This window comes from Lissotriton vulgaris, chromosome 3_1 (assembly GCF_964263255.1).
Source record: "Lissotriton vulgaris chromosome 3_1, aLisVul1.2, whole genome shotgun sequence".
Taxonomy (NCBI): Eukaryota; Metazoa; Chordata; class Amphibia; order Caudata; family Salamandridae; genus Lissotriton; species Lissotriton vulgaris.
This window is the reverse complement of record NC_141689.1, coordinates 2119856104-2119879201: the sequence shown is the minus strand read 5'-3', so window position 1 is coordinate 2119879201 and position 23098 is coordinate 2119856104. Positions and strand designations below refer to the sequence as shown.

The window sequence follows — 23098 nt, the reverse complement described above, 5'->3', positions numbered from 1 at the left end:
TTGTGACGCACAAGTGGCGTAAAACATGCACCATGTTGTGCCATATTTAGGAAGTGACGCATCTAGGTAGATGCGTCACTTCATAAACCTCTGCGCTTATCATACCTGCGTCAGGTATAATGTATGCAAAGTGGGCGTACCCCCGCAAGAAAGGGTCGTAGGAATGGCGCAGCGAAATCTATCAATGTGTCAAAACCTTACGCCTGCCTCATGGCAGGCATAAGGGTGATGCAGGCTCTTTCACATGGGGCTTGCCCCATGTTAAAGGAACATTGCTCGAGTTGCATCGGGCTTCCGACACAACTCCAGCAATGCGCCACTTTTTGCACTGAGAGATACATCAGTTATACTGATGTATCTGTCCTTTCTTGTGACATGATGCGTCATATTGTAAATATGACACATCATTGATGTCGCAAGGAGGGTGCACCGAGAAGTAGCGCATCGCTGCTTTCACGCAGCAATGCGCCACTTCTCGGTAAATGAGGCCCTGTGGGTTTCTGTTGAAGCGGCAGAGTGCGGCATCACATTGAGTTTTATTGTTTTGCATATCTTTAAAGATGCATCTGTTCCGTCTTCCTCCTGATAACGTAACAAGGGAATAGAGATAAATATTCTTGACAAGCATTTCCTTCTCGCAAGTCTACTTTTTAGGTGGGAAACAGTCTTTCAAAGATTTTGTTTTACAACGCAGATCGTTACCACACATTTTTTACCACAAATGTATTTACAACGAGGATGCCTTTAGCAGTCATGCCTTTACCACGCCCTAAGGTAAGTATAATTGTTTGTGTGTATGTGTGTGTGTGTATATATACATATATATATGGTTGGGTAGAGGTTTTAGGTTTGTGTAGGGGTTTGGAGATGGGAAGGGGTTGGCAGTGGTTATGGTGGAAAGGGTATTTTTAGGGGTTAGTGGTGGGTAAGGGTCTTGGGAGATAAGGATGTTTTTGGGGTTTAGGTGTAGGCAAGGGTATTGGTTGGTTTATTTAGGGGCATGGGGTAGTAAGGGTATTTTTAATGTTTTGGGTCGGTAGGAGTATTGGGTGGTAAGGGTAATTTTTAGGCTTTAGGGGTGAGTAAGAGTATTGGGTGGTAAGGGTATTTTAGGGTTTAGGGGTGTGGATGGGTATTGGGTTGAAAGGTTGGGACGGTTTGTACCTACCTGTATTGTATTGTAACACAACCTTTTTAGCAAAACATTGGGTAACAAGAAACCTGAAGGTAAGTTCCAGGCTGATGTTCCATTTTGTGATGTAGAAATAGCCAAAGTTCCTGGTGGTGGTGTAAAGGAAAATAGTTGGGTAGGGCCACATGAAAGTTGCCCTTTACAAAACTGGAGGTGAGCTCTTTTTTATTATCCTATGCTCTTCTGAGTCATTCACTTGCCTTTTGTCTCCTCCCTTTTCCTACAAAAAATATGAAATGTTCTCTCCCTCGACATTCTGTAGCCAGGGCCGGACTGGGAACCATAACCGGCCCTGGCAAAGTGCTCTTTGCCAGGGCCGGTTTTCGGCCGATTTTGTTACAGGGCCGATTTTGCAGCTGTGTACGGCCCTGTAACAAAAACGGCCCCCAGGGGAACAAAAACGCCCCCCAGGAGCCCAAACCCGGCCCACACCCTTGCGGCACACCGGGGGATTTCCCGGTGCCCGCAATGGCCAGACCTGCCCTGTCTGTAGAATGATTTGAATGAGCTAGGCGGGGGACGTGTTTCTTTCCCAGCACATATCCCTAGGCAAAAGGTACATTTTGCTTCCGCAGAGCGTCCCACTTTATGGTCCGGCCAAGCACTTTTCAAAGCACTTTTATTAGACAGATTTTATTTTCAAATATTAAAAAGTAACTTTTATAAATGAAAATATGTATCGAACTGCTGAACAAAATGTTCCCATTACTACATTTGAAGACTGGGATTTAGATGAAGTCGGAACACAATTTTAAATAGTAACCACGACGACTGAACAGGGCCTCCTAAAGTTACCAGTCTACCTAGTTTTATATAATAGACTCAACAGAAAACACACTGTCTGGCATTAAATGAGAACAAAAAGAAACCAATTACATTCAACATTATGGGAAAATAAATTGATAAACGCAGGCAGCAAGCGAACACGTTTTAGCATTTCATTAAATAAATCCCTGAAATCAAAATAACACAAACTAGCTTTAGGCTAAAATAACTAAAATACAATAATAATATTTAATTGAGTTTTAGTCTACCAAATAAATTGAATGCAACAAAAACAAGCATTTGCAATGCAATAGGTCTTGCATTTGCTAGAGTCAGAGCTATTGGCGTTGTTAATGACAATGTATTTTACCTATTAGTTTTGTTTGGAGTGTTTTGTATGTATGTGGTGTATGTGGAATTATGTGGGTTGTATTGGAATTGTTCATTATGGAATTGAGCGGGTCCAGTATGTGAGCTGTGGAGTGTATTTTTGTAGTGGAATTATGTGGCATGGTAAATAGATAGTGTGAGAGCTGCACAGAATAGATAGAAAAGAAGATAGAAAGGGATAGGTATCTTGAGTATGAAGTGTTGAATAAACTGGAGACAGGGTAGCAGAAAGAGTGAATGAGACATAGAGAAAGAAGGGGAGAGTAGGCCACAACAGCATAAAAAGGCAAGCGCCTGTTTACACAGAAGACACCCCAAGAAGAGGAGGAGAGCATGGAATTGTGGGACAGAAACTTTGAAGAGGCACATGAAAGAAACTGCAATGAAAGACTAGGAGTCAACCACATGAGAGATGCGGGAAGAGTCTCGCCTTTGGGACCTAATGGCTTTCCAATGGGTTTTAGCCATGCCGCATAGCATCCGTGATCCTATGAAGTATGGCTAAAGAATTTAAACCATTATCCCTTTACACATCACCCTCCCCACCCAAACAACTCACACCTGCAAATGGATGAGGCATCCTCAAGATTGGACTGAATTTTCAATAATTTCTTATGTAGTCCTGCAACAGCTGGTGCTCTGATGACAACATACATTTTTTTTAATGATAAATGAATGTGCGCAGAAGAAAGAATGTGACAGTAAAAATGCTGTTAATATTTCAAAGACCAGATATGTGCAACTAGAAGCCAGTCTACTACTCAGTAATCTTAAATGTACGCAAACAAAATGCAGAAGAGGACGGATTTCCAATTACTGTACATATTGTGAACTGTATTTCTTTATTCAGTCTCAGAAAGCTGAAGAGTGTTTCAGCTTGTTCGGGTTAGGGGATATGAGCTGTTCTTTACATACTGGTTTCAGGAGCAGACGCTCAACCCTTGAGCTACCTTACCACCTGTTCGCTTGAGAAGGTTGAACACAAATTCAGAGGGTACTAGAGGCAAGAAGGTATATGAATGCCAGTCTGGAGTGAATTGCCCATGTACCATGATGTAGTTTAGCATAGGATAACATACCTCAATGTGTAACATAAAACTGAAAACATGTGACCTGACACCAATCAATAATGTGCCTTGCAAGTTTTATTATATTGTATAAACATTTTCAGCCTAAAGTAACTTAAATATTAACCCTTTATTTGTGGATTATATAGGCAGATAGTCAGGTAAACTTCATAACTAGGAGCTTTCTGGCAGTTGTGGCTGGTGACATTTGAAAATGGTGGAGCATAAAGGTTCTGGATGAGTGCCAGGTGGCGAGTGAGTGAGTCCGACCACCGTAAGCAGGATTCAGGAGGCTTCTCTAGCCTCCGACCCTGAGAAAAGTTTGAAAAAAAGTGTGGACATATGGTGCATTTTCAAGTAAATATGAGAAAGCAAGAAAGTTGATAAAGCAATTGTGAATGTGAAGTTATGACATCAATAGATCAATCAATCAATAAGGGGTTTGTAAAGCGTGCTACTCACTGGTGACGGTCTCAAGGCACTTGGGGGGAAGTGCAGCTCTAAGTCAGCTGAAAAGCCATCTCTTGAGGCTCTTCCTGAAGGTGTGCAAGGTGGGGGAGCCTCTGATGTTGACTGGGAGTTCGTCCCAGCCTTTGGCTGTCACACAGTAAAAGATTTTTCCCCCGCTCTGGTTCTGTGGATACTCAGGTCTTTGCTAGGTTGAGGTCGGCGGACTGGTGGTTTCTTTTGGGTGCGTGGAAAGAGATTCTCTCATTGAGGTATTTAGGTCCGATGTTGTGGAGGGCTTTTTAAGCATGGGTGAGTAGCCTGAAGGTTACTCTCTTCCTGACAGGGAGCCAGTGGAGGTCTCCCAGGTGTTGGGTCATGTACTCGTGTCATGGGGTGCCAAGGACGAGTCTGGCTGCAATGTTCTGGATGATCTGGAGTTTTCGTAGCAGAGATTTGTTGATTCCCGGATAGAGGGCGCTTCCGTAGTACAATCTGCTGGTAATGAGTATGTGGGCGATGTTTTTCTGGGTTCCGGTGAGATCCACTAGAAGGTCTTGCGGAAGATGTGGAGGGAATTAAAACCGCTGGAGGCACAGCGTTGATCTGGCGAGTCATGGTGAGGGAGGAGTCGAGTACGAAGCTGAGGTTCTGGGCATGGTTGGTCGGGTGGGTGGGTATCCGAGGGCAGAGATCCACCAGGACCTTTCCCACGGGTGGGTCCAAGGAAGAGGACCTTTGTCTTCTCCAAGTTCAGTTTTAGGCAGCTGTTGCTCATCCAGGCTGTGACGTCTTTCAGTCCTTCTTGGAAGCTGTGTCTGATGTCTTTGGGGCTCTTCATGAGGGAGAGAATGATCTGGGTGATGTCAGCATAGGATACAATGCTGAGCTCATGCTGTCTGACGAGGGCGATGAGGGGGGCAATGTAGATGTTGAAGAGTGTCGGCTGAGCAATGATCCTTGGGGACTCTCCAGTTGATCTCTGTGGGTTGGAGAGGAAGGGTAGGGGTCTGCCGGCAAGAAAGGAGTGGGTCTAGTTGAGGGTGGTTCCCCGTATGCCAGGGTCATCGAGTCTGGATGCAAGGGTGCGACGGGAAACAGTGTCGAAGGCAGCAGACAGGTCTAGTAGGATGAGGGCTGTTGTGTGTCCCAGGTCGAGTAGCATGTGAATGTCGTCGGTGGCAGAGAGGAGGGTGATCTCTGTGCTGTGGTTGCTGCGGAATCCAGACTGGGAGGAGTCGAGTATGGCATTCTCTTCGATGAAGGTGGTCAGTTGTGCGTTGAAGAGTTTCTGGATGACTTTGGCTGTGAAGGGAATGAGAGAGATGGGCTGGTAGTTTTTCAGGTCTGTCGGGTCAGCAAATGTTTTTTTGATGAGGGGCTTGACCTAAGCCCGCTTCCAGTCATCGGGGAAGATGCCAGATTTGAAGGTGGTATTGATGGTGTGGTGTAGTTTAGGGACGATGGTGGTGGTGGTTCTGTGGAAGATGTGAGGCGGGCAGTGTTCTATGGGGGCTCCTGAGTGGATGCTTTTTCATGGCTGTGGTGGTGTCTTCTGCGGTGACAGGTGTCCAGGCGGTGATGGTGGGCTGGCTGTCAGTGCTGGAGGTGAAAGTGGTTTCTTGAGTTTGTTCACTGAAGTTGTCATAGAGGGCCTTGATCTTTAGGTGGAAGTAAGAGCTGAGTTTGTTGCAGAGGTCCTGGAATGGTGTAATGTCGGTGGCCAGCTGGGGGAGGAATTGGTGAACCACTGGATGATGTTGTACAGATGCTTTGAGTTGCTGACATTGGTGCAGCTTTCATTCCTGATGAAGGTCCTCTTGGCAGTTCTTATGAGCTGGTGGTATTCTGTCATGGCGTGCTTGTAGGTAGACTGGTCTTTGGTAGTTTTGCTGCTTCTCCATCCTTTCTCCAGCCATTTGCAGGAGCGACTAGCTGCTTAGAGGTCGGTGGTGAACCCTGCCGGCATTCAGAGGGCATTGTCTGTTGGGGCGGTGGAGGGGAGCAAGTTTGTCTGCACAGCTGGAGATCCAGCACTGTAGTTCTGTGGCTACAGAGTTGGCATTGACTGCGGCGGAGGGGGGCTGTGGGCGAGGGTAGAGTTGAGGTCCTCTTTTGTGTTGGTGCTCCAGGTCTGTTGTGGGGGGGCTTGTGTGCCGTGGTGGTGCTGAAAGAGAAGTGTACACAGTGGTGGTCTGTCCAGAGGGGCTGCGAGGTGAGGCTAAGTGGATGTTAGTACCTCCTGCGAAGATGGGGTCTGGTGACGAGCTGCTTCAGTCTGAGGTTAATGAGGTTGGCCAGGAGGGCGGTGGAGTCTGGGTCACTGCGTTTTTTGAGGTGGAAGTTCAGGTCTCCGATGAATATGTAGTCTGTGTAGGCGATGGCGTGGGGTACGATGAGGTCAGCAATGGCGGTGGTGAAAGAGCGCCGGCCTGGTGAGTCTGCAGATAAGGGTGCCGCGGAGTGTAGTTACGGGGCTGGTCTGGAAATGGAAGTGGAGGTGGAGGTGTTTGGGGCTAGAGAGGGGGTCACTCATGCTGGAGGTGGAGAGTCGGAGGGAGCTCTTGTGTGCGATGGCGAGTTCTCCTCCTGCGCGGCCCCATTAAGTAGGAAAGGGGGAGGGAATCGCAGCTGGGAGGGGGAAATGGGGAATCGGCAGGGGTGAGTGGCCAAAGGGGAAGCAGTGGCGGGAAGGGGAAATGGGCAGGAACAGGAAAAACACAAGGCAAAAATACAGGAGCAAAACAAAAAAACAGGCACAGTTCTAATACAGTACGTTTATAATAAATACAGAAAAACAGAGACAGAGACAAAAACATGAACAGAAAACAGGCACAATAGCAGAAGAGCAAGGCTCTGCCACTGGACCACCAGGGATAAAGCGCAGGCAGGAGCCTGAGGGTGGAGGAGGGCCTTGAACCCTAAACAACACAGAGCATAGCACAGCACATGAAGCAGCACTTACCAGCGGAGCAGCAGAGGGAGAGAGAGCAGGCCCTGACCAGGAGGTCAGAGATCTTGTTCGTGCTCCCTCGCAGTGGCCGCCATTAAGTAGGGAAGGGGGTAGGGAATCGCAGCTGGGAGGTGGGAACAGGGTACCAGCAGGGGGGAGGGGCCATGGGGGCAGAAGCGGCAGGAAAGGGAAACAGGCAGGAACAGGAAAAAAGCAAGGCAAAAACATGGGGCAAAAAAAGAAAAACAGGTGGAGTTCTCATACAGTACAGTGATAATAAATACAGAAAAACAGAGACAGAGACGAAAAACTGAACAGAAAATGGTCACAATGCAGTAGAACCGGCAGAAGATCAAGGCTCTCCCACTTGACTACCAGGGATGAGGCGCAGGCAAGAGCCTGCAGGTGAAGGAGGGCCTCAAACCCCTAACAATACAGAGCGCAGCACACCACAGGCCGCTGCCCTTATCAGCTGAACTGCAGGGGGAGAGAGCTGCTACCTGACCAGGAGGTTAGAGGTCTTGCTGCCCAGGAGATCAGAGGTCTTGCTCTGAGAGATTTTATTTGATAATGACATAGGTAGCTGCTTATGTAATGAGCAGGGATTCACATTAAAAAATCTCTTATAATAAATCAGAAAATATGCTAGTTAGGTTGGTTTTAAGAAATCATCTAGGTGGCACTATTCCACACGTGTGAGTGACAGCTTCTATGTGTGTTTGATTGTCTGCGCCACACAGTAAACATATCACTTAGGATACAATGCAATCATATGGCACCCAGCGCCTGCGCTCCCCAGAGAAGGGAACCAGTCCAGCGGAAGGAGGCTAGAGGTGGAGAGGGAGGGCAAGATGGAGGTAAGGTGAGAGGAGGAAGAAAAGTAAGAGGAAAAGAATTGTAAAGGGAGTCACAATAAGGAAGAATGAGAAATAAGAAGTGGGTGAGTAATGGGAGACATCAAGGAGATGGGGAGAGAGGTATATAAGGAGACAGAGAGGAACATATAGTTAGAGATGGTGGAGGTATGGGAGAAGGTAGAAAGTTGGGGAAATCATCCGTGAACTGCATGATTGCGATGAGAGGGAGCAAGGAAAATAGAGAGAGGGAGGGAGAAAAAATGAGCAAGAGGGAAGACCATCAGTGATGGGGAGAGAGGAATCGGTAGCGAGAGAAAGCATATGAGAGAAGCAAGAGAAGGAAAGGTTGAGCAGCGAGCTAGGCTGGCAGAAGGAATGGAATTTGAGAGAAGACAGATGAGATGGAGAATAGAAAAAAAGAAAAGCAGGAGTGGTGTGCGGTGCACAGAACAGTGTGAGAAAGATGGTATAGTCTGCATTGTATATAAATACCGAAAGATACAGTAGGCAGAAGCGGCTGACAGAGAAACTGGCATTCCTGATTTCTAATACACTCTTTTGTACTTGGACTCAAAAAATTGTGATCCTAGACACATTACTTAGGGTACAGGAAGTCTATTTAGGCATATAAGTGAAAAGAAAGCCATGACTTCCACAGTATGCACACAATGGTCAGACCATTATTAAATGGCCCACTAGCCAGTGGGATTGTCCTGGACACAAGAACAAAAACAAAATTGTAAAAAGAAAAATGCTTTTCTGTGATAGAAATCCTGGTCTCGCAGCTCACGGGATCCATTGTTTCAGCATCTCAGATTGGGCTGGAGGGTGTCCCTGGGTCAGAGCTGGCGTTGTGTGTGAAAATGTCCACAAGTGCGAGGAGAGCAGTAAGAGGGAACGGGGCCAGCTGCCTGCCTCCTCCACAAACAATGTGAGGAGTCTGAGAGCGGCTAGGTGATTGAAAAAGCGACTGAGGAGCAAAGAGAGGGTATAGGGTAGAGGGCAAAGGAGCAATGCAGCTATGCCAGTGCGTCTGCACCACAGACTGATGCACGAGAACCGACAAGACTTACCTTCAGCAGATACCAAGTGTACCTGAACTGCAGTCGGTTCCATTGCGTCCTCCAACAAGCTACTCTGCACACAGTACAGAGCAAAGGAGGCTGTGCCCAGCCCCATGGTGCTACTGCCACCGCTAGTAAAAGCATTTGAACTAGATAGGATAACATTATGGTGGCTAGTCAGTTTGGCCTAGCTTTGCAACTTCATTATGGTAGTTTGTCAAACTTCTGACCAGTCACCACAGTTCGCCTCTAAGCTGTGAGGTATTTGTGCTGGCCAGCGCTAATCTTTTTTTCACTGCCACCACTTCAGTATGGTGGGGAATAAGCATGTGTTTGTGTAAGTCCATGCAATCGTCCGGGGCCAGCACAGGCCTTTATCGAATGCTTGGAGGGTGGAAGGTTAGGTGATGATATCTGAGCAACAGCTAACTGCGTGCTGCTTATCAAATGAGAGGTTGAGTGCCCCAGCCACCCCCACTTATTATGTAAATAGTTCCAGTTGTGAGATGGGCAAGTAAGGGGGTGATGTCAGAGCATGACGTGTTTTCGTGTGGGGCCCTCATGTTCAGCGCTGTTGTATGTTGTACCCGATAAAATGTGAAACTCCACTCACCCTTCCATTGTCAGACCGGAAGGTATACTTGAAGATAACATGCCCTGTTTGATGGGTGTGCAGCCCTTTTGTCATTATAAGTTTTCGGTTGGTATTGTGCCACAGAAAAGACTCATTTGTCATCATGCGTAGCGCATCTCAGGAGCTCCAGGGGTACCGTAGGACAGAGCCCATCCCAAATATCCGAAGCCCTTCATGGCCACATCTTCTTGCTAGTCCCAGCACCCTCAATTGCTTGCCTCCATATTAGAGTATTCATGGCACCACGCTCGCGCAACCCTTACGATGAGCAGAGGCCTACAGCAGGCTTCATGCAGGCCTCATTCATTGAGGAGTTAAGAAAAGCGGTGTGACAGCCATCCTTACCTTGCAGCATGGCCTCGAGTTTCATACTGTTGACTCGGTAGCACTCCTCGGTCCACTCAGAGTTGGGCGGGCTGCCCAGGTCTCCCTAGGAGCAGGGCAGCGGGATGTCGGTTCAACCAACCACTGTTTCTGTCTTAGATTGCACAAAAACGGGGGGACACCTTCCACCCTGCCTGCCGTCCCACCCTCTAAGCCAATCCTGGTGCTTCTCCTACTGTTACAGCATCACCAGGATGGGCTGGGGCAGGGGACCTCACCCCTCATTTCTGAGACCGGGGGATGTGACTTTACCTCCGGCTCACCAATTCGTAAGTGGAGGCAACTCTAGTGAACATGTTGGACTGGCCGGAGTAAGGCAGCCGTCCAACTGGACATGTATGTAGAGAGCCACCAGTGCTAGTTATATAACAAATGTACAATGTGGTTTGTTCCGTCTGAAGAAATTCTGACCAGTCTCTGTGTGATTAAACAACACTGAAACTGATAGTATACTATGATTTGTATATTTTTGAATCTTTGTTTTACAGTTTGTCTTGACCTTTAACACTTGTGATGTTATAAATACTGGGACCATCCTAATATATATTGTTAAGTACCCAGGTTCCAGTGATTCCGGGTTTACCCTTTTGTGTAACCAAGACAGTAATGGCCTATTTCCATCCGAGACGACGCATGGAGCTGGTCGTTGATGCCAGCCCGGTGGGCCTGGGAGCAGTCCTCCTTCAAGAACACAGCCCGGAGGTTAGGAAGCCAGTCGCTTATGTTGGACAAAGGAGGGACAATGGGCTAGTTTATGGAGTTCCAGCATACATGCCCCAGAAAGCTGTGTACAAATACGGTACGGAGTTCCTCTGTGGAAGTGTGCTAATTTAGCACAGTTGGAGCCTATGAAGATAAATGTGTAACTGATGGATCACTGATGTGTGAGTGAAGGAGAGGGGATTCTCCTTGTTGGAACTAGGGCTCTCACACACCCAGCAAGCTAGGTGTCATGCTTCATCATTTGAGCCTGCCCCTCGTCAGGTCGGCCCTGCAATACCTGACAGGCACCCGGAACCAGGGCTCTTTGTCGGGGAACTTTTGTTCCGGTCGGTGGGTGCAGTGGGGGTGAGGGGCCTAGCATGTGTAGATGTAAAGAAAGAGTGAATTAAAATAGGTCAGTTAATCCTAACCAATATTTATTCCAAAGGTAAACTGCCTAGATTAAAAGTAAGAGAGGGGCAAGGAACTGGTCGTAATGTGTCCAGCGGTATATGCCCTGCTCTCATAGGATCAACATGTTTCGTGTCTCTAGGGTCATAGTGATCGGGACACTTTTTCAGCATCAAGTAGAACTATCTACACTACAAGGTAAGTGGAATCTACATACCCCGTACTCTGGTGGTAGACCTGTAAAAGGGACAAAAATAGGTTGGGGGAACATGTTAATTGCACATATAAACACCCATGTTGTCTCTGTGTACCAACCCATGTGGTCTAGGGAAGCAACCGTGGACCTAAGTATGTACATAAAAACAGTGGTGATACCAGTGGGAAACAGTGCAGGTCACATTGTAGTCGGCTCCATAACTAAATACATTTAGTGCTGGTATATATTTTTTCAAGTTAAAAACTTATAATTACAGCAAATTCCCCAAAAATGTAGGGTAATACTCAAGCTGGTCAGGACAAGACTCACCTATACTGTATGCAAATTGTATATGCAACAGTAGCCGGCGGTACAGCGAGGACACCAGTTGGGTCCTATTGGGGAAAGAAGGAGGTGAAGATCCAGCTCCATTACTGAATACTCGTTGTAAGCATGGCAAATTGTAAAGGGGGTCATTGCTGAAACACTCGAGGGGCTGGTGGACAAAGGTAAGGTCGACCAGTCTGCGATCAGCCAGCTCAAGGGCTCCAGTTTAATGTCTGAGCGGTACGCTGCGTGAAACCCTCGGAGCCCAGTAATGCCGCTGCGGTGTCCCTGGCAAGCCAGAGAACAACCCATGGAAGTACCGTGGTACCGTTCACTCACCTCCCCAGCATGGATAGTTGAAAAGCGGGGACTCACCAGCTTGTGTAACGCTACTCAGCGTTCGACCTACCCTGCCACCGAAACCGGGATGGCGAAAGGCGGTCGGCGGCGGGTCAAGAAATAGTGACGGCAGCCAGTGCAGTGCTGCGGTCACGTGAGAGGATTAGAGTAGTGTCATTCAATTGTTTGTATTGCTGTGGCGGCTATAGTCGCCATCTTGTAGTGGAGTAAAGGATACGGTTCGTAAGTGGTCATATGGACTGTTGGACACTCGGATCTGATGCAGGTTGACTCGTAGTAATGAGTACTAACAATTTTTTATGTCATAGTTAATTGTTAAATAGCTGGTAATTAATTCTAACGATAGAAAGTACATGCTACGGGCTGTAGTTTCTGAGTGCTATGTCATGGCACCACTTCATCATGTGTCATATTGTTCGGGTGGCGCAAGGGAGTTTCCAGTGCTCAAGAAACCTATCTGATGGAGTGGTCGAGGTAATGTTGTGCGATGATTCACACAAATCTGTGAGGTATATGTGCCCGCCCCAGGGTGGCATAGGGGGTCGAGTCTAGTGTTCAACTATGGTGATCAGTGAGCCTTAATCCAATGTAGCCACCGCTATGGCAGTGTTAAGACAGTGGGCCCTCATCAATGATTATAACTATTAGGACACATAGTGTAGTGGGTTATTTAGTAATGAGGGGTCCCTCAATGAAAAAACTATAATGACTCAAACTAATGAGCTCAACCTAATGAGCTCCACGGAATGTCATCAATGAGGCAGGTAATATGCGTTGACAGTCTATGAACCCAACTTTGTTCAGCTCTGAACAAAGCTGTCTTGGTGATCACTGGGAAGGCTTCCAATATTGACCAGAACAGACTGTCAGAGGAGAGTGGTGCTTCTCAGTAGTGTGTGTATAATTTAGTCGTAACTCTTTCTGACTGCGAATGTTACTTCTATGTTCGGTAATCCTGATCTTGATGGGTCGCATAGTCATACCTATATACTTCATGCCGCAAGGGCACATTATCATGTATATACATTGTTTGGTATTGCAGTTAGTATGCCTCTTTTGTACCCATTTGAAATTTGGTATTATGGCTAGTTATTTGAATGTAGTGGTCAAAGGGCATACAATGCAGGAACCACAAGGGTAGTGCCCAGTCCCTGGCGGAAGACCCCACAGAGTCCTCTGTGTGTTGGTGTTACATGTCTTAGGTCTGGTATGGACTAATGTATCCTTTAGGTTGCGAGTTCTCTTAAACGCAAACCTAGGTTTCGGCAACTGTAGATCACCCGTGTTGAGTATGTGCCAATGTTTCAAAATTATTTTTTTAATTCTGGCAGAGTCAGGAGTGAAGGATGTAACACATGTGAGATTTTCAGTGGTTGGTCTAGGATGTAACTCCAGTAATGCCTCCCTTGGATTATTTCTGGCTCTTTTCAGTGAGTCTCTGTCTTGTTTCTCAGGGTAGCCTCTAGCTTTGAGGTTAGATGCCAGGGTGTTGGCCTCCGTTTTGTAGTCATCAATTAAAGTGCAATTGCGCCTGATCCGCAAAAATTGTCCAACTGGCAAGTTATCCCTCAGTGCTTTGGGGTGGTGACCAGTGTATAAAAGTAAACTAATACAATTGGTAGGTTTTTTATACAATGAAATTTTAAGGATCCCTGCATTGAGTGTAATATTAATGTCAAGAAATGGAATGGAAATGTCAGAGATAGTATGGGAGAATCTGAGGTAATCATTTAATTAATTGATCCACCTCACAAACTCGTTACAATCAGCGCGTGTGCCATTCCAGAAAATCAGGATGTCGTCTATGAATCGTTTCCATAGTTTCAGGTTATTGTGGGAAGGATAACTGGTGTTCAGAATATTGTTTTTCTTAAAGGCTGCTGTGTAGATACATGCTAAGCTAGGAGGAAAAGTGCTCCCCATAGATTTACCCTGGCTCTGATGGAAAAGAGTCTGTTTGAACTCAAAGAAGTTCTCAGTAAGAGCCAGGGTCGCACAATCCATTATGAATGAAATGGGTGTTGGAGATGACAATTCTCGGGCGTTGAGTGCTGCTTCAACAGCCTCCAGAGTGGCTCTCTGGGGAATATTCGTATAGAGGGCCTCAACGTCTAAGGTGACGAGGAGGTCGATCTCTTCTGCATTGGATCTCTCATCTATGATTTTCAAGATGTCAGTGGTATCCCTCACAAATGACGGAGTCTCTCTAACTATTGGTTGTAGAAAGTGGTCACAGAAGATGGAAAGAGGCTCAAAGACAGAGCCAATTCCTGAAACAATAGGTCGACCAGGAATCGTGGTCACACCTTTGTGGATTTTGGGTAGGGTGTAGAAATAGGGGACCCTCTGGTTCCTTGGCGATCAAGAAGTCTGCTTCCTTCCGGCGGATCCAACCATTGGATTCTGCCTCATAAACCAATGTGGAGATCGTGGTAGCTAGACGAGCTGTGGGATCTGTAGTGATTGGTGTGTAATAACTCTCAATGGAGAGTTGGCGGAGGCATTCTGTCTCATAATCAACCGTGGATTGTATCACTGTGGCCCCACCTTTGTCCGCCTCTTTGATTGTAATAGTCTCATCCTCAGCTAGGTTCCTCCCTGTAGATTCTTCCTGGGTGGAGAGGTTGTAAAAGGGTCTAAGCCTATGTGGTAAATCAAGCTCTTTAAAAACAGCTTGTTCAAAGGCTAAGACTTTAACCAGGATCATGTTGTTGAGTGGAGTAAATGTTGATGGATTTCTTAGGCCTCAGTCATCCTGTTCTCTGGGAGCAGTGTCTCTGAAGAAGGCTTTTAGTCGCACTGTCTATTTTAGGTGTGGGGACAAAGCCTAAACCATTCTGAAGTATTGCCTTCTCAGGGTCAGAAAGAGTACGGTGGGACAGGTTCACCACTAAGTCCTCCGGTCTCAGATTTTTCTCCTGGTGTCCATTCCGCTGGTCGCTTGGTTTTGCCAATGGACCTTTTTCTGTGTGCTTCTTCTGTTGCGCCCTTTTCCTCTGCCCCAACCTCTGCCTAAAAAAGGCGGGTTACTGTTGTTAAAGTATTGGATTATGCCCTGTTGGTATTGGGGTAACTGCCAGAACGGAGGAGGTGGCCCGTGATATAACGGCGGTCCTTGGTATGGCGGTCCGTTGTAATATTGGTTAGGTCGTTGGATCCTTCTTTGGTTGTTACTTCCCCAACTCCCTGTGCTGGAGTTGCTGTCACTCAAGTCTCTTCTCTGTGAGTTGTCATCAGAGGAGTAACTTGTTTTATTTGACATATAGTCATCTTTGAGATAGGGATATTCCTTTTCTTTCGAAAATCTCTGAATGTCTTTTTGGAGTTTGTTTATTTTCTGCTTCATCAGATAGTCTTTGTTATCTGCAATTTCCGTATTGATTTCTGCAAGTTTAGTTTTGGAAGCTGTAATTTGGATGGTGGTTTTCAGTGCGCCTTCGGCGATTTGGATTCTAATCAGAAGGGCATCTGCTAGTCCTTTGGCAGTGTTGAGGATGAGCACCAACCAGTCCCTAGTGCATTTCCATGCAACTGGACACTCCCTTGTGTACAATATGACACACGATGAAGTGGTGCCATGACATAGCACTCAGAAACTACAGCCCGTAGCATGTACTTACTATCATTAGAATTCATTACCAGCTATTCAACGGCGGCGGCAGGGTAGGTCGAACGTTGAGCAGCGTTACACAAGCTGGTGAGTGCTCGCTTTTCAACTATCCATGCTGAGGAGGTGAGTGAACTGTACCACGGTACTTCCACACCGATGTGCTTCCAAGGGACCCCGGCTACTTGTGGGCTGGGTGAGTGTGCGGTGGGGCCACCTTGGGTCCGGTGCACTGACGGGTTGTTCTCTGGCTTGCCTATGACACAGCAGTAGCTCACTGGGCTTCAAGGGTTTCACGCAGCGTACCGCTCAGACATTGAACTGGAGCCCTTGGTCTGGCTGATCACAGACCGGTCAACCTTACCTTTGTCCACCAGCCCCTCGAGTGTTTCAGCAATGGCCCCCATTACACTTTGCCATGCTTACAACGAGTATTCACTAATGGAGCTGGATCTTCACCTTCTTCTTTCCCCAATAGAACCCAACTGGGATCCTCGCTATACCGACGGCTACTGTTGCATATACAATTTGCATACAGTATAGGTGAGTCTTGTCCTGACCAGCTTGAGTATTACCCCACATTTTTGCGGGATTTGCTGTAATTATAACTTTTTAACTTGAAAAAATGTACACCAGCACTAAATGTATTTAGTTATTGAGCCGACTATAATGTGACCTGCACTGTTTCCACTGGTATCACCACTGTGTTTATGTACATACGTAGGTCTTATCCATGAGCACGGTTGCTTTGCTAGAACGCATGGGTTGGTACACAGAGACAACGTGTATGTTTATATGTGCAATTAACATGTTCCCCCAACCTATTTTTCTCCTATTTACAGGTCTACCACCAGAGTACGAGGTATGTAGATTTCACTTACCTTGTAGTGTAGATAGTTCCACTTGATCCTGAAGAAGTGTCCCGATCACCATGACCCTAGAGACACGAAAAATGTTGATCCTATGAGAGCAGGACATATACCACTGGACACATTACGACCAGTTCGTTGCCCCACTCTTACTTTTAATCTAGGCAGTTTACCTTCGGAATAAATATTGTTTAGGATTAACTGACCTATTTTAATTCACTCTTTCTTTACATCTACACATGCTAGGTCCCTCACCCCCAGTGCACCCACCATCAGGAACAAAAGATCCCCGAAAAAGAGCCCCGGTTCCGGGTGCCTGTCAGGTATTGCAGCGCCGACCTGACGAGGGGCAGGCTCAAATGATGAAGCATGAAACCTAGCTTGCTGGGTGTGTGAGAGCCCTAGTTCCAACAAGGAGAGTCCCCTCTCCTTCACTCACACATCAGTGGTCCACCAGTGACACACTTATCTTCATAGGCTCCAACTGTGCTAAATTAGCACACTTCCACAGAGGAACTCCGTACCGTATTTGTACACAGCCAGTCGCTTATGCCAGCAAGGCTCTCACTGACACTGAGACCAGGTACATTCAGATTAAGAGAGAGGTGTTGGCTATCAAATGGGCGTGCCAACATTTCCACCTGTATCTGTGCGGCCAGGAGTTCCACGTCGTGACTGATCACAAACCGCTACTTCCACTGTTCGCAGGCTCACCCGGTTAGCGCCCCGAGGATCGAACGATGGACAGTGCAGTTACAGTCATATAACTTCAAAGTAATCTATCGTCCAGGGGCCCACAACCCTGCCGACTATCTGTCTCTCTACCCAGAGTCCACGATGCCATCGGACCTGTCGACTGATACCTGTAACACGAAGCTTTCATCAACATGGTGTCGCAAGGGGCGTGTCCAGCGGCCATGCCGGTCAAAGAGATTGGCCAGGCCACTCAAGAAGACTACACTCTATCCCGAGTGAGAGAAGCTCTGGAGAGCAATGGATGGGTCCACTTCATGGATGGAGCCCACAACCTCCGGCCGGAAATCAGCCACGCCCAAGAACAACTATGGCAGGTCCGCAACAAACTCAGTGTGGGGGTACAAGGAGTAGTCTTGAGAGGACACCTAATAGTGGTCCCGGAGAGTTTGCAGAAGTGGATCCTCACTCTGGCACATGTCGGACATCAAGAATGGCAAAGAGCAAGGACAGGCTGCGGTACAAGGTCTGGTTCCCAGTGATGGACTCCATGGTGAAGAAAATGGTGAGACAGTGCCATGCCTGCACGATCACCGGAGGAGACCAAGCACCTGCACCCATGATCACTGAAGAACAGAGCAAGACCCCCTGGACACAGATCAGCCTAGACTTTGGGAGCTTCCTAGAAGGAAGTCTCATTCTGGTCATGGTAGACTCCTTCTCGAAGTTTCCCATTGTCGAAGTGGTGCTCATCAACAGCTTTTCCCGAGGTGAAGAAGGGCCTGGACAAAACCTTCGCAATTATGGAACTACTGGAAGAGGTAAAGTCTGACAACGGACCCCCATTCCAGGGCCGAGAATTCTAGGAGTATCTTGAGAATCAGGCGATTCACCACAGGAAGATTACCCCGCTATGGCCTCAAGCAAAAGGGGAAGTAGAATGTCTGATGAGGACACTCAATCGTGCACTGCACATTGCTGTGGATCGGGTGGAGTTGCTGAAACAGCTCTCGACCAATTCCTTGGTGCATATCGACAGACCCCTCATAGCACCACCAAGTGTGCTCTGGCTCATCTCCTGTTCAAGCGGGCCCTGCGAGACAGTATCCTGTCAGACCCGATGTGGGTGCCCGTGGAGTGGGATGATGCAGCAGGCCAAGCAAGGAGGGAGACAACGTATCAGAAGGCCAGAGAAGCCCTAAGGGCACAAGAACCTCAGCTCAGAGTAGAAGACCAGGTGGTGATCAAAGACAGACACCCCGGGTGGAAGTTCTGGACGCCCTACGAGCCGGAAGTATGGATCGTTGTGGGTATTCAAGGGACCATGGTCACTGCTCAAAAGGGACAGCACTCGTAAAGAGGAATCCGTCCAGTTTTAAGAAGACAGATGAGAGGGAGTTGGACAAAGAAGAATCCGACTACCAGGGCTCCCTTCCGTATTCTCCCCCCCTGCCTCACCCAGCATGGGTAGTACACCACCGGGGACACCCCAGCAAGTCAGCCAAGGTTGTGCTGACGCTGCCCAGTCAAAGTGCCAGAACACCGCCACTGAGTCGTCCGGGGGTGTCCCGTCCGGGGCTCCGGCCGGTCACAGTTCCCTAAGCCAGAAGTATCGTCTGCGGCTGAATGCTGTGCTGAGTCAGCGACTGAAGGACTATGTATACACGTCTCCATTAACTGGGAGAACTTGATGGTCCAGAAACGACAGAAAGGAGGGATGTAGAGAGCCACCCAGGCCCTCTACTACATTGTAGCCATGTCCACGCACCCACACACCGTTCGGGCTGGCTCAACCCGAGAGGATAAATAAACAGCCGGAGACCGCTCAGGGTCTTCCAGCCACGAGTGTGAAAGCAATTGTCTTGTGTGTTTAATCTAAGCGCTGCTGCGGCATATCATCACCTAGGCCCTCCACGCTACAATGCACACTTGGGGCCAGCACAGGTGCACCGGGCTTACTTCCCAAATACATTCTATGAGTGTCTGTCTGTCAATAGAAACCCCACCCTCTCAAACCGTTTGTACATGCTGCTGCAACTGAAGGTCAGAGTTTACAAAATATAATAATTTTTTGTGTTTTCTTACTGTTAGTGAAATACTAAATATTTGTATGTAATTGGGGCTCAGGGAGCCAAAATGTGAGTGGGGCAATGCCTCTTTGCCCTAAAGAAGGCACCTCGGATACTTACTGAGTCCTGCAGGGATTCCAACCCTATGTCATTGATTTCATGCACATCTCTGCAGAAGGTGCATTAACCTATTGGGCTATCCACAAGTAGCAACATAGCATAGAGTAATATAGCATAACAGAACATAGCTTATCTATCATAGAATGCCCTAGCCACACAGAGTAGCACAGCCTAGCATGAAAACATAGCATACTATAATGAAACACAGTTCATAGCATAAAACATGCAACAGTAGTATAACATCTTCTAATAAAGGAAAGAAACATAGCATAAAGGAACACATACCATAATGTAAAACAATATCAAAACACACCAGACTGCTGCTAGAATTAGTTGCTTCAAGAAATGAGCCCAGATGAAGGGGAGGGTCCAAGCTGTGTAAAGAGCTCTATCGCAATTTGGCGCTATGAGGTTAAGTATAAGATATAACGGAAAGGGGATAGCAAGTCCTGCATATTATACTCTTCTGGGTGGTCTCAGGCCTAGGTACTAGCGCAATAATACGGACAGCCAGGCTGAACCCAGGGCCACAGGTTTGTATTCCCGTAGCTGGAGCTCGCCCCCTAACAGAATGTGGGCAGTGTTGCCAGGCCCGAAATCCAAGACAAGCACAATTAACCTTGGAAAGATGCCCAAAAATGTGCAACTCCTACCAAAACCAATCCAACACTAGGTACGAGGGAAGCTAAGGAAAGTATATTTTTTTCATTTTTTTTGTTACATATCATTGCAATCGTAAAAGTAAACATCTCACTGTACATGTACATTTGAAAAAGGTTATGTGATTAATGCCCCACTTCTGATTAACGTGTTGAGCTAAATAACTATAAAGCATTACATTTATATATATTTGGAGTACATGCTCATTCATTTGATTAAGGGAAATAGTGAATTTGTGTCAGAGGGTGGGCAGATGCAGCGACGGGAGCGCCGTCCGATTAAGGAAAAACGGAGTTTCTGTCAGAGGGTGGTGGGAGGGAAGAAACAGCGACGGGCATAAAGCAACTGTTTGACCTAGTACCATTGGCCTTAGCCTGCCTTCTATTTTTGGCTGTTGATTCCTCTGTTTATGATATGTTTTTGCTGGTTAGATGCTTTGGGCACTGTGCCACTGCTATTCAGTGCCACAGTGCAAGTGCTCCCTATTGTAAATAATTGTAATGGATTAGTGACTCCATGATTGGCTAATTTGAATTACTTGTCAGACCCTAGTACAGTGCACCATGTGTGCCCAGGGCCTGTAGATCCAATGCTGCTAGTGGGCTTGCAGCACTGATTGTGCCACCCAAAGAAGCAGCTAGTAAAGTGTGTCTCAGGCCTGCCATTACAGAGCCTGTGTGCAGTCTAGTACTGCCATGTCGACTTGGTAAACGCACCCACCTACCAGTCCCTAAACCTTCCCTATTTTACATGTTAGCCACCCCTAAATAAGGCCCTAGGGCAGGGTGCATTGTATGTGAAAGGTAGGACATACCCTGATGTGTTTAGCATGTCCTGATAGTCAATTAATACTCAAACAAATGATGGACGGAATGCTGAATAAATCATACATTCACCCCCAGTCAAGAGATCTGGGTTAAATCCATCGTTCTTCTGCTTGCCATGCCACCCCACATGTGGCTGGGTCGAAACTGGACTGGCATGGTGAGCAAAAAAAGGATGGAGTTAGGCCCAAATCACTGTATTGGGGTGAATGATGTATGACATTGTTCTGCATTCTATCCATCAATTGTTCTTTTTACATTTGTCACCCCGAGTGGATGGGTATGCCCAGACGTGGGTTCTGTGCTCTCCATGCCACTGGAGTCAAGCTATCCTGGCTGATGAGGGCTGAAAGCCCGAAACTGGTCCTAGGATGCTTGTCTCCAGTCCAGGGAGAACCTGTCAGGGCAGTTCGGGCTGGACTGTTCCCATTGGGTGCAGGGTCAAGACAAATTTGCAGATGGCTGGGTCAAAACTTGAATGGCATGGTGAGCAACAAAAAGATGGATTTAGGCCCAGATCTCTGTACTGGGGTGAATGTATGACATTGTTCTGCATTCTGTCCATCAATTGTACTTTTTGCATTAGTCACCCCGAGTGGACGGGTATGCCCAGACGTGGGTCCTGTGCTCTCCATGCCACTGAAGTCAAGCTATGTTATGTGAAAATAATTTATAGCACACTCAGCTACTCGTGAGTATCCCGGCGTGGAACCAATAAAAGGAAAGACAGAGGATTTACCAGAACAACTGTGTCTTCAACTTTTTCTTAAAAGCAGCTATCCTGGCTGATTTATTTATTTATTTATTTTTTAAACTTATAAAGCGCAAACAAATACCACAAATGGTGTCTCGGCGCTAGGCTGACAGAGAGGCAGACAAAGAGGCAACTCCTTTACATTCATTGACTGAATAGCCAGGTCTTCACTTGCTTTCTAAAGATCATAAGTGATGGCTGAAAGCCCGAAACTGGTCCAAGGATGCTTGTTTCCAGTTCAGGGAGGACCTGGCCTGGCAGTTCGGGCTGGACTGCTCCAATTGGGCGCAGGGTCAAGACTGATTTGCATATGGGTGGGTCAAAACTGGAATGTCATGGTGAGCAAAAAAACGATGGATTTAGGCCAAGATCTCTGTATTGGGGTGAATGTATGACATTGTTCTGCATTCTGTCCATCAATTGTTCTTTTTGCTGATAGTGAATTGCAGCCAATTTCGTTTTTCAAAATTGCAAGGCTTCCTGTCCCCATAGGTCAGAATGGGCAGTTTGATTATAATATCTTATAATCCTAACTGACCCAGGTAAAAAAGGTAGAACAGCTAATTTAGCGTGTCTGAACTCAGAATGATAAAATACATCTTTTAGTAAAGTTGGTTTTAACATTCTGAGTTTGAAAATACCACTTTTAGAAAGTAGGTATTTTCTTGCCTAACCCATCCAGCCTGCCTCTGCTAGCTTGTGTATTGCGTGTCTGGCTTATGAGTGACAGGGGCTGAGGGGGCTCCAGGAGGAAGGGTGAGTCAGCACTAGGCTGAATAAACATATCTGCATTGGGAGTGGTGGGAGGAGTAGCACTTGGGCCTAAATAGGGCTGTGCTTGCCTTCCGCAATGCTGGCTCCACACTCTGTGGTGCGTCTGATGACCCTAGCCCACACTGACAAAGGAAGAAGTTGTGCACTGGCAGTATGCACCCAGAATTGGTTTGGACTAGGTACAGACACTCTCTGCTTTCAGAGACAAAGGATTTGTGTGTATAAACAGGGGGCCCCAGTCACCAGAACTTTAGATCACTTCTGGATATCAAGACAGACCTTTTGAAAGGGGAAGAACCAGATAATCTGCAGTAGTTGGACGGCACCTGTGCCAGTGTGTTGCTTTCTGGGGTTGGCCTGCAGTTTCTTTATTGCCAAGGAAAGGAGAAAGACTTTTATTTTGCAACTTTCATCCTCTTGCAGAAGAATCTCCAAGGACTTAAACTGTGCTTGCCTCCTACTGAAGTCTCAGGGATACAAGACTTCACCACCAGCCCCCCCCCCTGAATTTCCTTGCTGGGAATTCAGTCTGCAGAAGCCTGCATGTTGTTGGGAGCTGGAAGTGCAACTCAACGACAAGAAGCGTGTCGCATCCGCAGTTGTTGCATACGTATCATTTTCTCGCTTCGCACCAGATCGTCGTATCAAGTCAAGGCGCCATCTTGTCGCATTGCAACCGAGCCCCACCAAGAGATCGTCGCATCACCTACTCTCGGGTAAGGAACAGATGCATCGCCTACTTTGCGCAAGCACTGAGGAACAGACGCATTGTCTCCCTCGAAGCAGGGAACCGACACATCGTTCTCCAAGCGCACCTTTGGTTATCTTGCATGACGCATCCAAAGGTACTTTAAGAGAAACTTGTTGCATTTATCATCTAAAGTGAACTAAGCTATTTTCTACCATCTTAAAAGAATGTTCTTAATACTGTATTATGGATTTTTGTCAATTGGGTCTTGTGTTAAGTCTATATAAAGAA

General features: G+C 47.0%; 1 protein-coding gene across 1 annotated transcript in view; it reads right to left on the bottom strand.

The window, feature by feature from the left end:
- The window catches only part of GABRG1 (gamma-aminobutyric acid type A receptor subunit gamma1), a 666028-nt gene that overhangs the window by 263735 nt on the left and 379195 nt on the right, over window positions 1-23098 (bottom strand). The gene's annotated exons all lie outside the window — the stretch shown is intronic.